At 37.5% G+C, this 14,599-nt stretch overlaps 1 protein-coding gene across 1 annotated transcript in view; it reads right to left on the reverse strand.

Annotated features, from left to right (window-relative positions):
* Nucleotides 1–14,599, reverse strand: part of ZCCHC7 (zinc finger CCHC-type containing 7) — a 166,918-nt gene that overhangs the window by 73,325 nt on the left and 78,994 nt on the right. The gene's annotated exons all lie outside the window — the stretch shown is intronic.

Consider the following 14,599-nt stretch of genomic DNA (forward strand, 5'->3'; position numbering starts at 1 on the left):
AACATAAATATTTATCTAAAATCTTTACAGATTGCCTTTTGGGACACATATATAACTAGCAGCATTCAACAAAAGATGAATCCAGTTGAGATATAATGAATGAATAAAAATGTAAGAATCCAGTATAATAAGGAAACACCATGACTCAGGAATTAATGTTATAAAAACCCTCTTAGAAAAAGGCAGATGGAACAAATGGATTTTCAAGGATATTTGAAAGCTTGTACAAAATGCTCTTTCATAGTGCCAAAGAAAACAGTCCCATATCCAGGAGAACACCAATAAGAAGGTCCTTGACTGGCACTCAAAAAGGGCCTCTATAGTTGATCTTTACAGAAGGATCATACAATTGAAGGCAGTCTTCTGTATATCCCATTTAAAATTTTAAAAGGAAACAAATACAAGGGAAAACAGTCGTCTATATATCCCCAAATTGTTTAAATCTTAAAAACTTAACATGTGGGCTTTAAAAAGGACTCAGAACTGCTCTGATAATCATATGCAACTGATGCAAAATTAGTGTAACATGTTTGGATCTCCTATTCACAAAGATACACATTACACTAGTATTTTAAAATTATTTTCGTAAGTGGATCACGTCAAATGTGAATGGTCACTATTGCCCAGACCACATGCCAAACCACAGATAATGTGGATAGTGCCTGCTGTTGCGGTCCAGCAATGGTACCAGAGGATTATTGCCATTCATTCAAAACATAACAGCCAACATAAGCAATAGGCACTAAATTTGCATAATGTTTTAAAACAACAATTGGATTGAGTTTATAAATTTCATATACTGTGTGAAAAAGTACCTTCCTTTGTTATTCTGCCTCTGCTACCATTCATCTTCACTAGTGATATTAGTATTAGCACTATAGATGATGATGATGATAAAAAATGCCTTACTATTTTTCCCTATTTGAAATATACAAATATACAAGTCTACTATATTGATTGAACTACAGTAAAACACATTCAAATCAAGCTCAGATTGAAATACAGTAGTTTTTTCTCCCACTGCACAGCTTTTGTTATGCAGTCCCTAACACCGCACCCAAAGACATAGCTTTTAGCTCCAAGATGGCTGTTTCTTCATTTAAAAACACAACCACATCTACAAAAAAATTGACAATTTTAAATACCCAATTATTAAAGTACTGGAATATGCCATATAACTAAGTTGATTTATCTTTTTGAAGATAAATTAATCTTAATCAACTTTTCTCTGACTGCCCTTCAAATTATTTATATTTTTCTTTAAGAATATAAAAACAAAAATTGTTCTTGTACTGTAAACTGAAGATACAACCTGTAGCTATTATTTATTTCCATTTTATATACCGGTATGCCATACTTCTATCAAACAATTGCTGATTAATGGAGGGAGTGGGCAGAAGTTTTTGTCTTCCCTCCCCAACAGTTTTATATTGATGAACAATGCTGTTTATCATCAAGCATGGCTTTCCCATCATAGCTATTCAGTAATCTCATATTTATGATCTATATTTTATTCTAAATCTCTCTTTGGTCTTTGCTGGAATTAATTGTGTAGCTTATAGCCCAGTCTTCTAAACAATTAAGTTCATTTCTATTTAAAACGCTATCCTCTAAAGCAGTTACAATCAAATTTTACTAGTTTATTTATGAGAATGTCATGTGGAACTGTGTCAAAAGCCCTGCTAAATTTGATTACGCTGAAAATTATATCTACTGCATTCCCTTTGTCCACTAACCACTTATAAAACTCAGAAATTAGTCTGTACTGGAATGTATTTCTTACATTTACAATACCTTACTAGCAATCATTTCTAAATCTTCCTCCCAACCCATTTTGCATAGTAAAAATAAAATACATTGTTAAAGTACTTTAAGTAAAATATTATTGATTCAAATAGCTTAATTTTATTGTCCATAAAACCCACAAAAATGATAGCATGTCAAGAGTACATGCTTGTACAAAACAAATAACTGCAATGCCTATCCTGCGTTCATTCTTTTTTTTAAAAAAACCCTGTTTTATTATAGTATACATAATAACCAAGTACAATGATCTTTATATAGTGGGAAGTAAAAACTACTAATACTATAATTATTGAAATGAATCTTTCAAAAAATTATGAAAATATTATATGTGAGATGTAAATGGATAGAATTATTTAAATTCTACAATTAATCCTGAAAATAATTTGCAAGGTACATTGAATGATTTTGTAATATTAATATTCATGCGCTCTGTATATGCTGTTTGCCACCTCATGGTTGCATATTCTCCAAATTTTATCAAATATTATACATATTATATCTTGCATCAATTATTGAATGAAACAGGTTGTTCAGCAATTAAGAGGCATAAAATATTTAAGCATTTTTTTAAATATATGGAACCATGCCTGGTGACTTAGTATTTTTATAATTTACAATGATTTTTATGAAACATGCCCAAACAAATTTAGTTGGGATGTACTGTATAGTCCATTTAGTATACTCAAAACTGCATTCTGAATTGTGATGTTGAGTCTATGCAAAGCATTGTTAACAGGACTCTGGCCTGCCAAATAGAGCACCATAGCCTTAACTCCTGGTGACTTCATGAACATAGCTAGGTAGTTTTCTTGGAAACAGAAATGGCTTCCCACTACCTTCGTAGGCTAACCTATAATCCAATGATTCACTGGTGAGCTCCCATCCCATCTTCCAGCCTCAGTAGGTTGAAATTGGTTTTGATTTTCTGAGATCAGACAATTAAGTGCTGGGCAAACTCTAAAAGCTTAGCTATTTATGTGTAAAAATTGAAATATGTTTTAAAAGGGGTGTTGGTCTTACCTGATACATCTCTTCTCGTAGGGTGGAGCTAACCTCCAAGAATGGGATGACACCATCCCTTCAGCCAATGAGGATTGAGTCAGACAAATTGATATCTTCGTCCTCCTGCCTCAGTGACGAAAGATAGTCAGACTCGGCGTATAGTTCCCAGAGTCAACAAAGTAGAAGACAACAATCTAATGTCCCAGAGGCCACTTTGGGTGGGATTGGAGGTTAGCTCCACCCTATGAGAAGAGGCATATCAGGTAAGACCAACTTAAGTGGAATTCAAGCAAAACAGTATTTGGTACTAAAAGTAGATCTAGGTTCAGAATAGTATAGAATATAACTTAGTACAGTGATACCTCGTCTTACAAAAGCCTCATCATACAAACTTTTCGAGATACAAACCCGGGGTTTAAGATTTTTTTGCCTCTTCTTACAAACTATTTTCACCTTACAAACCCACTGCTGCCGCTGGGATGCCCCGCCTCTGGACTTCCGTTGCCAGCGAACCACCCATTTTTGCGCTGCTGGGATTCCCCTGAGGCTCCCATTCATGGGAAACCCCACCTCTGGACTTCCATGTTTTTGTGATGCTGCAGAGGAATCCCAGCAGTGCAAAAACGGGCGCTTCGCTGGCAACAGAAGTCCGGAGGTGGGGTTTCCCAGCGAGGGGAGCCTCAGTGAAATCGCAGCATCGCAAAAACACAGAGGTCCAGAGGTGAGGTTTCCCATGCCTCAGAGGAATCCCAGCAGTGCAAAAATGGACATTTCGGCTGGCAAAGGGGGTGAATTTTGGGCTTGCACGCATTAATCGCTTTTCCGTTGATTCCTATGGGAAACATTGTTTCGTCTTACAAACTTTTCACCTTAAGAACCTCATCCCGGAACCAATTAAGTTTATAAGACAAGGTATCACTGTATTCTGTATAATTTTATATGTGGAAAGAGTACTCTGAATCTGTGAGGACCATAAAAGAAAGTAATTTGAGTCTGGGTTTACAAGAGGAAGGTGGGATCAGGAAAAAGCACTGTAAGTTTTCTTCTGTAAATTTTCTCTCTGTTGCATTCTATTGCAAGGTCAACTCTTTATCCAACACAGTGAATCCATCGTCTTTTAAAAAATTTAGTATGAAGTAATACCTGCAGATCAAGGGTAAGTACCATAAAAACCACTGCTGATAGTTATCATACCCAACTGATAACTTCTGATTAATTTCCATTTTAAAAATATCCCAAGCTCCTTTTAACTCATAAGAATTTGATTAGCCATAAAATAATTAATCTACAGATGGAATGGATTCTTTGTTAATAAAAAATACAGTGGTACCTCGGTTTTCGAATGCTTCCTTTCTCGTACATTTCGGATACCGAACAAAATTTTCTGCAAAAATTTGCTTCAGTATCCGAACAAAAATTCGGATACTGAACAGAAAATTTTGTTTTCTATCCGAAATGTAAGATCTGAGGGACGAGGTGAGAGGGAATGGGAGTCGGAATGCCCCTCCTGGCCGCCCTCTTAATAGCCTTCCAGTCTCTACCTTGTAACTTCTCCACGCTACAGGAAGGGTAGGGCTGGCTGTAATACCGGCAGCTTCGTGGGGGCTACTTTCCTCAGCGTTCAGTCGGTTACCTAAAAGCAGCTGCACCAATTTTTTTCCCCCCGCGGTGGCGGCTCCGTCGGCTTCCCTTCGAGGAGCAACAGCAGCGTCAGGAACGTCACGTGAAGGGAAGCCGCCGGAGCCGCCACGGGGAAAGAAAAAGTTGGTGCAACTGCCTGGAGGTAACCAACTGAACCGCGCGACATTCCCGACGCTGCTGCTGCGGGAATAGAGGAAATACTGTAGATTTAATTGGTTCCCAGCAAGTCAATGGGCTGGGAACCAATTAAATACATTTCCATTATTTCCTATGGGATAAATTAATTCGGTTCTCGACCAAATCGATTCTCAACCACAGTTCTAGAACGGATTATGGTCGAGAACCGAGGTACCACTGTAATCCAAATAAAGACATATATACCAAATAGCCTTTATGATGTTTTAAAGTTTACTAAGTGTTCAAATATGTGCATTTTTACTATATATCCCTCTCTATATTATGGTAATTTATGTTAACCTAAGATTCCATTTCAATTTATTGTCTGCAAGAAATATTACATGGAAGATTGGTAATACACCTATCTGTTGATACTAAATATAAACATATTTATAAAACACTGCACCTTAGAAATATGTCACAGCTTGCAAAATGAAAAAAACCACAAGGCAATAACTATAGACATTCTTTGTTTTGTTTGCACTTATTTTGCATTTTCTAAATATGTAGCTCTTCATAATTTAGGTTTTGTAAACAGATAGTAATGTTTACAAACAAGTATCAATAGTTGGTGTTTTTCAAAACTTAGTGTAACATTTGGAGAACAAAGTAATCTCTCTCTCTTTTAGTAGGTACAAATGTGGGGACCACAGGAACAGTTAAATTCATGGCATGGTTGGTCTACCACACAGTCGGGGGAATTCTTTAAATAGAGCCTGTCACTCTCTTTGCCCATCAATGGGATTTCCTTCTCAAACTGCTGATTCGTTCAGGTACACAACAGAGGAAATTTCAGTTAACCTTTGTTTCACCCCAGGGAAAAATCTGTCTGAGAAGTATAAAATGAATAGTTTAAAAAAAGTAAGTAGCCAAGCTTCGGTGCTATTCTTTGTGGCGTTCACAGCAGTCAGACAAAAATAAAACAAATGCTTTTACTGCCCCTGGAGAATAAATGATATAATGCACAATTTAGAATCTACCTTTGGTTTTTAGTTCATAAAAAGGTAAACACCAATCAGATCAGAACTATTGCTCTCGGTGCAAGATTGTTTTGCTCAAACCATTACCCAGTAGTTATTTTAAAAAATTGGTTACAAAAACAGAAAACCTCTTGAGTAAATAAACCTCCCGAGTTTTTTTTTATCAGTGGGATCTCCTGGTGTGTCCACTGCATTTAAGACCACAGGGTGCCAACAACTTCAAGAGGGTATTTATTTTTCTTTATTTGTTTTCCTTTCATGCAGGAGTTCAAGGCAGCCTACATAGTAGTCCCTTCTCTTATTTCCACCAACAATCCTGTGAGGTTGGACTGAGACGGCTGGTTAAAGCCACCAGGAATTTTTTATTAGTGAGATGTAATAGAACTTGAATCACCCCAATGCCAGTCCAATACCTTAAATCATGCTGGATATATTAAATATATAAGAAGTATAAAGCAAGACTAATCAAGAAACGGTCACTATTGGATATAAAGACTAGGGGAAAAGGGTTCTTTTTAAAAGAAATTTAAATGGAAATAGCTCATGTTACACTTCACATTCCCCCCATCTTAGAGTAAGTTGCAACCCCCTAGTTAAACTGTCAGAACATCTTCTTTTAGGCTCTCCCAATTTAATAGTATCTGGAGATATTAATAAGGTGCTGTGGGGTTTTCTTGGATTCAGCTCAGGGTTTTTAATAGCTGTGAGAGTCATATGCTAATATCAAAATACAGAAAATCAACAGCAAAGCAGAATATAAATTGAATGTGCACGTGTATACTGGATCCACCATAAGCTATCCTGCTCTTGTATCAACACAAAGAGGTGACTGAGAGAAAATCAATCCCATATCTCACAATTTTTTACATAACTAGATTAGCTTTAATGATCAACATGTATTTGCAGGTTGTTACAATGCACTTGCATATGCAAAAGCTACCTTCTAAAACCAACACGAAAAAGAATATGGCTAGAGCAATACTGCTGAGTACAATGTGCAATATAGTAATTTGATCAACATTTTGTCATGTGTGAAACCTGGGGGTATAGGTGGTATGGAGATGGTATTCACTTACCTTTCCTATGGGTTCATAAAAGTCCATTCATGCGCACGGCCTTATGCGCATGCTCTTTGCTTGCACATGCGGCTACAAAATGAGCCTAAATAGGATGGCACAGCACTGGGATGGGGGGAGTGGGCAAGCCCACCCGCAAATCACTACTATCAGTTCAGAATGAACCATCAGAAAACCACCTGTGATGTATACACAAACACACAACATATATGTGCATACACATATATGTATATGTATGCATATGTCTGTGTGCATATCTGTATGTATGCACGTTTGTGTGTGTGTATTTGTGTGTGTGTATTCACATATATAAATAGTGGAACAAACTCATATTATGAAGAGGGAGAAATATTTTGGTGGCAGACTTCCCTATCATAGTATGACAATACAGTGGTACATCTACCTACAAACTCCTCTACTTACAAACTTTTCTAGACAAGAACCGGGTGTTCAAGACTTTTTTGCCTCTTCTCAAGAACCATTTTCCACTTTCAAACCTGATCCTCTGAAACTGTAACCAGAAAAGGCAGGGAGCCTCCGTGGGACCTCTCTGAGAATCTCCTGGGAGGAAACAGGGCCAGAAAAGGTGGGGAGAAGCTTCCGTGGGGGCTCTCTAGGAATCTCCTGGGAGGAAACAGGGCCAGAAAAGGTGGGGAGAAGCCTCCACGGGGCCTCTCTAGGAATCTCCTGGGAGGAAAAAGGGCCTCCACCTGTCCTGTGGTTTCCCCAATTGCACACATTATTTGCTTTTACATTGATTCCTACGGGAAAAAATGGCTTCTTCTTACAAACTTTTCCACTTAAGAACCTGGTCACGGAATGAATTAAGTTTGTAAGTAGTGGTACCACTGTATATGAAAGAATTGCATTATATCCACAAAATATGGGTCTTTGTCTTCTATGTTAAGCATTCACTTTTTGACTCTCTCAATGGGAGAGAGGGAGGAAGCCAGAACAACACTGCAGTACCATTAAGCCTCAAACTTCCCAATCATGTGAATTTGCAAATAAGGGATTTATTAGAATTGAGTCCCAAATATCTAATGCAATTACTCTTAAAATATGACTAGGTAGGAGAGAGAACTTCAAGATGGGAAAGGGAAGCATCTCAGTGGTCTCAAACTTCTCGGTTCCATACCGAGGAATAGTATTAGTCCCCTTACCAACCATATCAGTCATCCCTGCTTCCAATCTTACACAGCTCTTGTATCTAGCCCACTGTATTCCTTAATAATTTGTATTATCTTTTTGGTCTCTGCAGATCTTTACTGGGCATGTACATTCTTTCTCATTATCTACTCATTGGTTTCCATTTTTTCTTAAAATGGCTATTAAAATTAGAAGAAAAATAGAGGGTAATGGAAGAATGGAAGCAGAGCCATCTTACACTGAGGTGCAATTATGTCTAACATAATTCACTACTGAAAAATCAACCTCTCAATCATTCACTTCTAGCAGCAGCTACAAAATATTCCATACTGTTTTATAAACTTCCCTAATATCTTTTTAGTTTCTGCCACACCTTACATATGTAAAGGACATGTTACTTATTTTCTACTCCAGTCATGAATTAGAAAACATGTATTGAATCAGTTTGTCCTGATTTAACAATAACCACAACACAGAAGTACAGTACTTTCTGGTAGAATTATTGCATTAAAGTTCCCCTACCTTATCCTGAGCAATGAAAAAAATGAATACAAATTAATTGTTATGCAAGTAAATTCAATAATTTTGTTCAACTTTCGCATTTCCAACTTCAAAAGAAGCTTATATTACTGAAATTTCTTCTTTTTAAAGTTTGTTATACAAAATATATACTTCCTCTCAAATCCACCAGCACTTCCTAATCAATTCTCAGTTCATTTTCTATATACAACTTTGTCTATATTGCTTGTCCACAGATGTTTCATCTAATCGTTAAATTCTAACCACAGAAAAAGAAAGAAAAAAGAACACAAGAGGAAGTTAGAATGGATTATATCTTTTGAGCAGATGTTCTCAAAATCTTTTTACCTTTGAATGTAACGGTTAAAAAAACCAATTTAAGTCTTTTAAATGTCTTTATTCTTACTAAAATTCTGGCAATATTACTTGTTAACTCAAATAATGTATCTTCTATTTTATGCATGTCCCTGAATTGTATAAAAAAGATGATACAAATCTAATAAATCAATAAATAAACAAGTGAGCTGATTTTATTAAATCCATTTCCCTTAGATCCTGAATTCAAAGCAAAATATTCATTGATAGAATGTGCTGCATCCTTCACAGTAAACAGATAATTGTGTAGATTTGCAATATTACAGCTATATCATATTTTTATACATTTCATTATATATTATATTGTATTGCATTATATTGTATTGCGTTGCATTTGTATCTAACAGAAAACATAACATATAACATAACATAAAAATATAATACAAAAATCAGTAATAACCACTTTCTGTCAATATGGCCAAGAGAACTGAGAAATAAAAGAGAAATGATAAATACTTCCATGTTGTATGTAGCAAAACAATTGGCTATATTTTAAGTTTAACAGAATATGAAGGTAAAAATGCTTGAGTCCTCTATAGCTCTTTGGACACTAGGGTTAATTTTAGTTTGCAATAGGAAATGAAATTTCACATGGCAGTCTGAAGACAGGGAAGCCTGTACACCTTTGCTGGCTACCTCTATCCCTTGAATTATGCGTAAAAGTTGTCCACATCTAAGAGCTAACTTGTTATTCTAGAGTACATCTTAGCTAGTCATATCATTCCTCCAATGTATTCTGAACTGCTTAGTATCATTAATTAATGAACCATAGTAAATTATGTTTATACTTAAGGGTATAAGAATTGGAAAGAGCAGCAGCCTTTGATTTCAAGAAAATTAGTCTGAACCTAAGCGTTATTTAAAATTCACTCTCATTCTCTCTTTTTCTCTCATTCTCTCTCTCTCTCTCTCTGTCTCATTCTCTCTCTCTCTCTCTCTCAAACACACACACACACACACACACACAGACACTTACTTACACAAACACACATACCACATGTACTTAAAACAGTTTCTGTTATTATTTAATGGATAAATTTGGATAGACACACCTTCTGAGCATAGTTCCCTCTAAGCTGAGCAGGTGAGCAATCGCTCACTTAAAAATCATCATCAACTCAGAGTTTTCCAAACCTGCCCAGAAGCTGAGAGGGAAATTTTATTATTATTTCTGTGTCGCCCAGTCCCGAAGGGACTGCCGCTCAGACACTATACTTTTCCGCCCACCCCAAAAAAAATTTAGAGAGAACACTGCTTCTGAGATGTACATACATATACATACATACATTTTCAGCATTAACCCAAATGCATTTTAATTAAAGCCTCTGTAGTGCATTTTTCTGAAATGCTGCTGTAACTTCCACTATAGGATTAAAAGCATTGGTTCTGAGTAGCAACTTTTCCCCAAAGTAAACTGCAAAATCATTCTCGTTTGCCCAGTTCCTCAAAGTGAAATAAATCAAAAGCTTATGCAAGATAATACTGCTTCCATGAACATCCAGATGCTGAGAGCCCCAAAGCAATTCTCAGTTTAACATTTCCAAAGGCATAGACTAGTGATCACACGATAGTGGTGATACTCTCTAGTTACCCTTGGCAACCCTTCTCAACTGTAACGAGGCTCTGCCCCTACAATAGCTCACTGGGCAGCTTTCTCTTCACTTAGCTGAATGCTTTGGGACCATCTGCGTCGGTAAGCATAAAAGGCCAGCCTGCCTGTGGGCCCGTCACTCTGAACACCACCTCTCTGACCCTGATTAAATACAACTTTCAATCCTTTTTGTCCTCCCTGTTGACTTCTCCTATTAAGGGAACCCTCTGACAAAGAAAGCGGAAGAGTGGACTAACTGCCCCCAAGAAAGGTGATGTCTGATACTGCTCAACACAAGGATTAGCAAGCCAATACATAACAAAAGCAAGTTAGGATGAAGGGGGAGGGAGGGAAAAAATGGTTTAGCTGGGCCTTTGAGCAACTCAGTGCATCCACAATTCAACAAGAGGCATGTTTTGAAAGAAAAGAACTATGACAATATTTTGGGGAAACTACCTTTAATCATCCAAAGCTGTGACCCTGTTAAAAAACATAACGTTAAGGGCCCACTTATTGAACAAACAACCCTAGGCGCATTAATTACAAAAATAGTCTTATGCATACATCTTACGTTTGGATTCCCAGTATTCTCAAAGTCTTCAATTATAACAAGAGAGCCCTCCATATTTACAGTAGACAGAGATCCTCTGTGGATGCTCTAAATAGCTTGTGCAGATCAAGTTATTGAATTGGCCAATTTAATGTGTCTCTAGACATATTTGTCTAGAGACAAAACTTCCCTGTGTTTTCCATGCCTAACGAGCAAAAATTTGGTAACGGACTCCGGTAAGCAGCATTTTTACTATTTGAATCTGCTGCTATAGGGAGGAAAATGGCAAGCAGTGTCTTTGGTTCTTGGCTTAGTGTATTGTGCAAGGCCAATTTTCTATGAGCCAAGGCATGATGGTTTGTTCTAACTAATGTAGTCAGCTTGCTGTTGATTCAGTAGGAAGTGCAAATTGATTCAGAATATTTTCTTTGAATGTATCTTGCAGAGATAAACTACTCTTATATTATTTATTAAAATTATATTTTAACTTTCTACCAAAGTGGCTATCCCTCCATTAATGAAATTTACTCCTGAGACATTTGTTTTGTGCCAATATTCTTAACTAATGCAGATAAACATGTTTATTTAATATGGTTCCGGGACGAGGTTCTTAAGGTGAAAAGTTTGTAAGGCGAAACAATGTTTCCCATAGGAATCAATGGAAAAGCGATTAATGCGTGGAAGCCCAAAATTCACTCCTTTCGCTGGCAACGGAAGTCCGGAGGTGGGGTTTCCCAGTGAGGGGAGCATCAGTGAAATCGCAGCATCGCAAAAACAGCGAAGTCCTCGAAACCCCACCTCCAGACCTCTGTTGTGATGCTGCGATTTCACTGAGGCTTCCCTCGCTGGGAAACCCCACCTCCGGACTTCCGTTGCCAGCGAAGTGCCCGTTTTTGCACTGCTGGGATTCCCCTGCAGCATCACAAAAACACGGAAGTCTGGAGGTGGGGTTTCCCATGGAGGGGAGCCCCAGGGGAATCCCAGCAGCGCAAAAACAGGTGCTTCGCTAGCAACGGAAGTCCGGAGGCAGGGCATCCCAGCGGCGGCGGTGGGTTTGTAAGGTGAAAATAGTTTGTAAGACGAGGCAAAAAAATCTTAAACCCCAGGTTTGTATCTCGAAAGGTTTGTATGACGAGGCGTTTGTAAGATGAGGTATCACTGTATATGTAGAGAGGTTTTAAGGTAGTGTTATTATAACATTTATTTATTTATTGGATTTGTATGCCGCCCCTTTCCGCAGACTCGGGGCAGCTAACAACAATGATAAAAAACAACATGTAACAATCCAATTTAATAAAACAACTAAAAAACCTTATTATAAAAACCAAACATACACACAAACATACCATACATAACTTGTAATGGCCTAGGGGAAGGAATATCCTAACTCTCCCATGCCTGGCGACAAAAGTGGGTCTTGAGTAATTTGCAAAAGACAAGGAGGGTGGGGGCCGTTCTAATCTCTGGGGGGAGTTGATTCCAGAGGTCCGGGGCCACCACAGAGAAGGCTCTTCCCCTGGGGCCAGCCAAACGACATTGTTTGGTCGACGGGACCCGGAGAAGGCCAACTCTGTGGGACCTTATCGGCCGCTGGGATTCGTGCGGTAGAAGGCATATTATTATTTTGTTGGTTTTGTGACTTTGAGTCAGTGTTCATTCCTGGCAACTGCTCGGATAAGTCCCTGCGGTTCTCTTGGGAAGATTTTGGAAGTGGTTTGCCACTGCCTCTTTCCTTGGGCTGAGAAATAATGATTGGCCCAAAGTTACCCAGCTGACTTCTGCAGAAATAGAACTCACAGTCTCCCAGTTTCTAGCTTTGTGTCTTAACTACCTCATCACTGGTTATGTTGTTATTTACACATTTTATTTTGAATTTTATATACAAGTCCATGCTGTACGTTTGGAGATACTAAATTTACTAAAATTAATGAAACATTAAAACTAAAGATGCATGCTTTCTAACCCTAACCCTCACATGTATGCATAAGGCCTCATAATTTTCTTTTGAATTTTTTGTTTGCAGAGACTGATTGAATATTCAGAAAACAGAGATGGAACCAGAAATTGCTTGAAAAGAGAACAAACACACTAAGAGACCCAGTTTCTCTACAGACAAGCCTGGGAAATGTTTTGTATTTATAGTAGCACACATGATTGTTACTAAGCATTTAATGTTCATGCTGCCCTGTTGAAATCTGTATCAAATATGAATATTTCAAACATTAGCTTCTAATGAGAGTGCATTTGAAGTGTTAATTGTAAATTAATCATTGAATTCAGTAACATCCAAATGGCAATGACATTATGGTTTTGATCATACAAAAATCAGTTTATTAAAAACATGATCAATCATCCAAATAACTAATTAGATGGTATCTTTAAATATATTGTCACAAAATAATTCCCCCCCTTCTTGTGGCAGTAGTGATATTGCCCAACTATTTCTGCTTTATTTAGAAAAGTGTACGATTACATAGTTATTTGCTTATAACGTTATCTAAATTATTCAAAGTTATTTAGCATAGTCCACTATGAATGCTACATAAGCATTTACTGAAATAAATACCATCTTAGAACAGAAATAATACACATCAGCACAATGCTGAATTTCCTAATTAACTAAAAAATAAATAATAAGAACTTACAAGAAATCTGACTCAGATGTGGAAGGGACTGGGTAGAGACTCCCTTTCCATTTCCTCTGGCTTGTATTAATTCACTCTCTCAAGTGGCATAGTTAATTAATTAGTTTGGAGACAAGCATACAGAAAAGTGTTATGCAAGCAGACCTATAGCACTATATATAGTCACACATATATTCTGCTATAAATCTTACATTGTCTCACATAAAATCACAATATTTCAAAAACACAATCTTCATATCTTACATTAGTATAATGTTATAATTTTCTATATAATTTAAAGTTTGGATTAGGGAACTACTACTAAAAGAACAGTCAACATTCACATATTTTCTCTTTCCAATAGATCACACTGCCTTTGCCTTAATAACAACAAGAGAATAGTTGATAAATGGAGGAAAATTGAGCTATTGAAAAAATATCTCCCTCTTTCAGCTGCTCTGAAATATATTCTATGTCAGCCAATGTTTCAATTTATTATTAGAACATAGAATAACATAAGAGTTGGAAGTCCAACCCCTGATCAAGCAAGGAGACCTAATACCACTGATGTCTAACCCTTTTGTCACTGTGTGCCAAAAATGTGTATGTGCGCATGTGACAGCACGCGTGTCCACCTGTAATTCTTGCCTGCGCATACACATGTGACCCCTTGCTTCCCCACGTCCCTCTGTCAGGTTCCTGAAGAGCATTAGCAGAAAGAAAGCTTCATATCTTTTATTTTGTACACAAAATCTTTAATCCAGTGTCTTCTGGCTTGAACTAACAAACTTCCAAAAGAATTGTTTGCAGTATTTCCTCAGCGTTCCCAGCATTGTCCTGGCTTCCCACAATGGAAACAGATAATTTGTGGACGGACTGGTGCCGGTGCAGGTCATGTTGGTGCAGTCAGGGTTATAGAGTCTGGTGTTTCAGAGCCATCCCTTCCTGGTCTCATCAGCAGGCCCCCTCATTGTCATGGAACCCAATCCAATTGCGGTCAATCATCACGTCAAAACTCCACATCTATTTCTGTAGCCACTTGCATCCGGGATACAAGACACAATGGAAGGCCCCGAGTTACAGAAGCCTGTCTCAACGACCGGCCCAGT

Source organism: Erythrolamprus reginae, chromosome 2 (assembly GCF_031021105.1).
Source record: "Erythrolamprus reginae isolate rEryReg1 chromosome 2, rEryReg1.hap1, whole genome shotgun sequence".
In the NCBI taxonomy this organism is placed as follows: domain Eukaryota; kingdom Metazoa; phylum Chordata; class Lepidosauria; order Squamata; family Dipsadidae; genus Erythrolamprus; species Erythrolamprus reginae.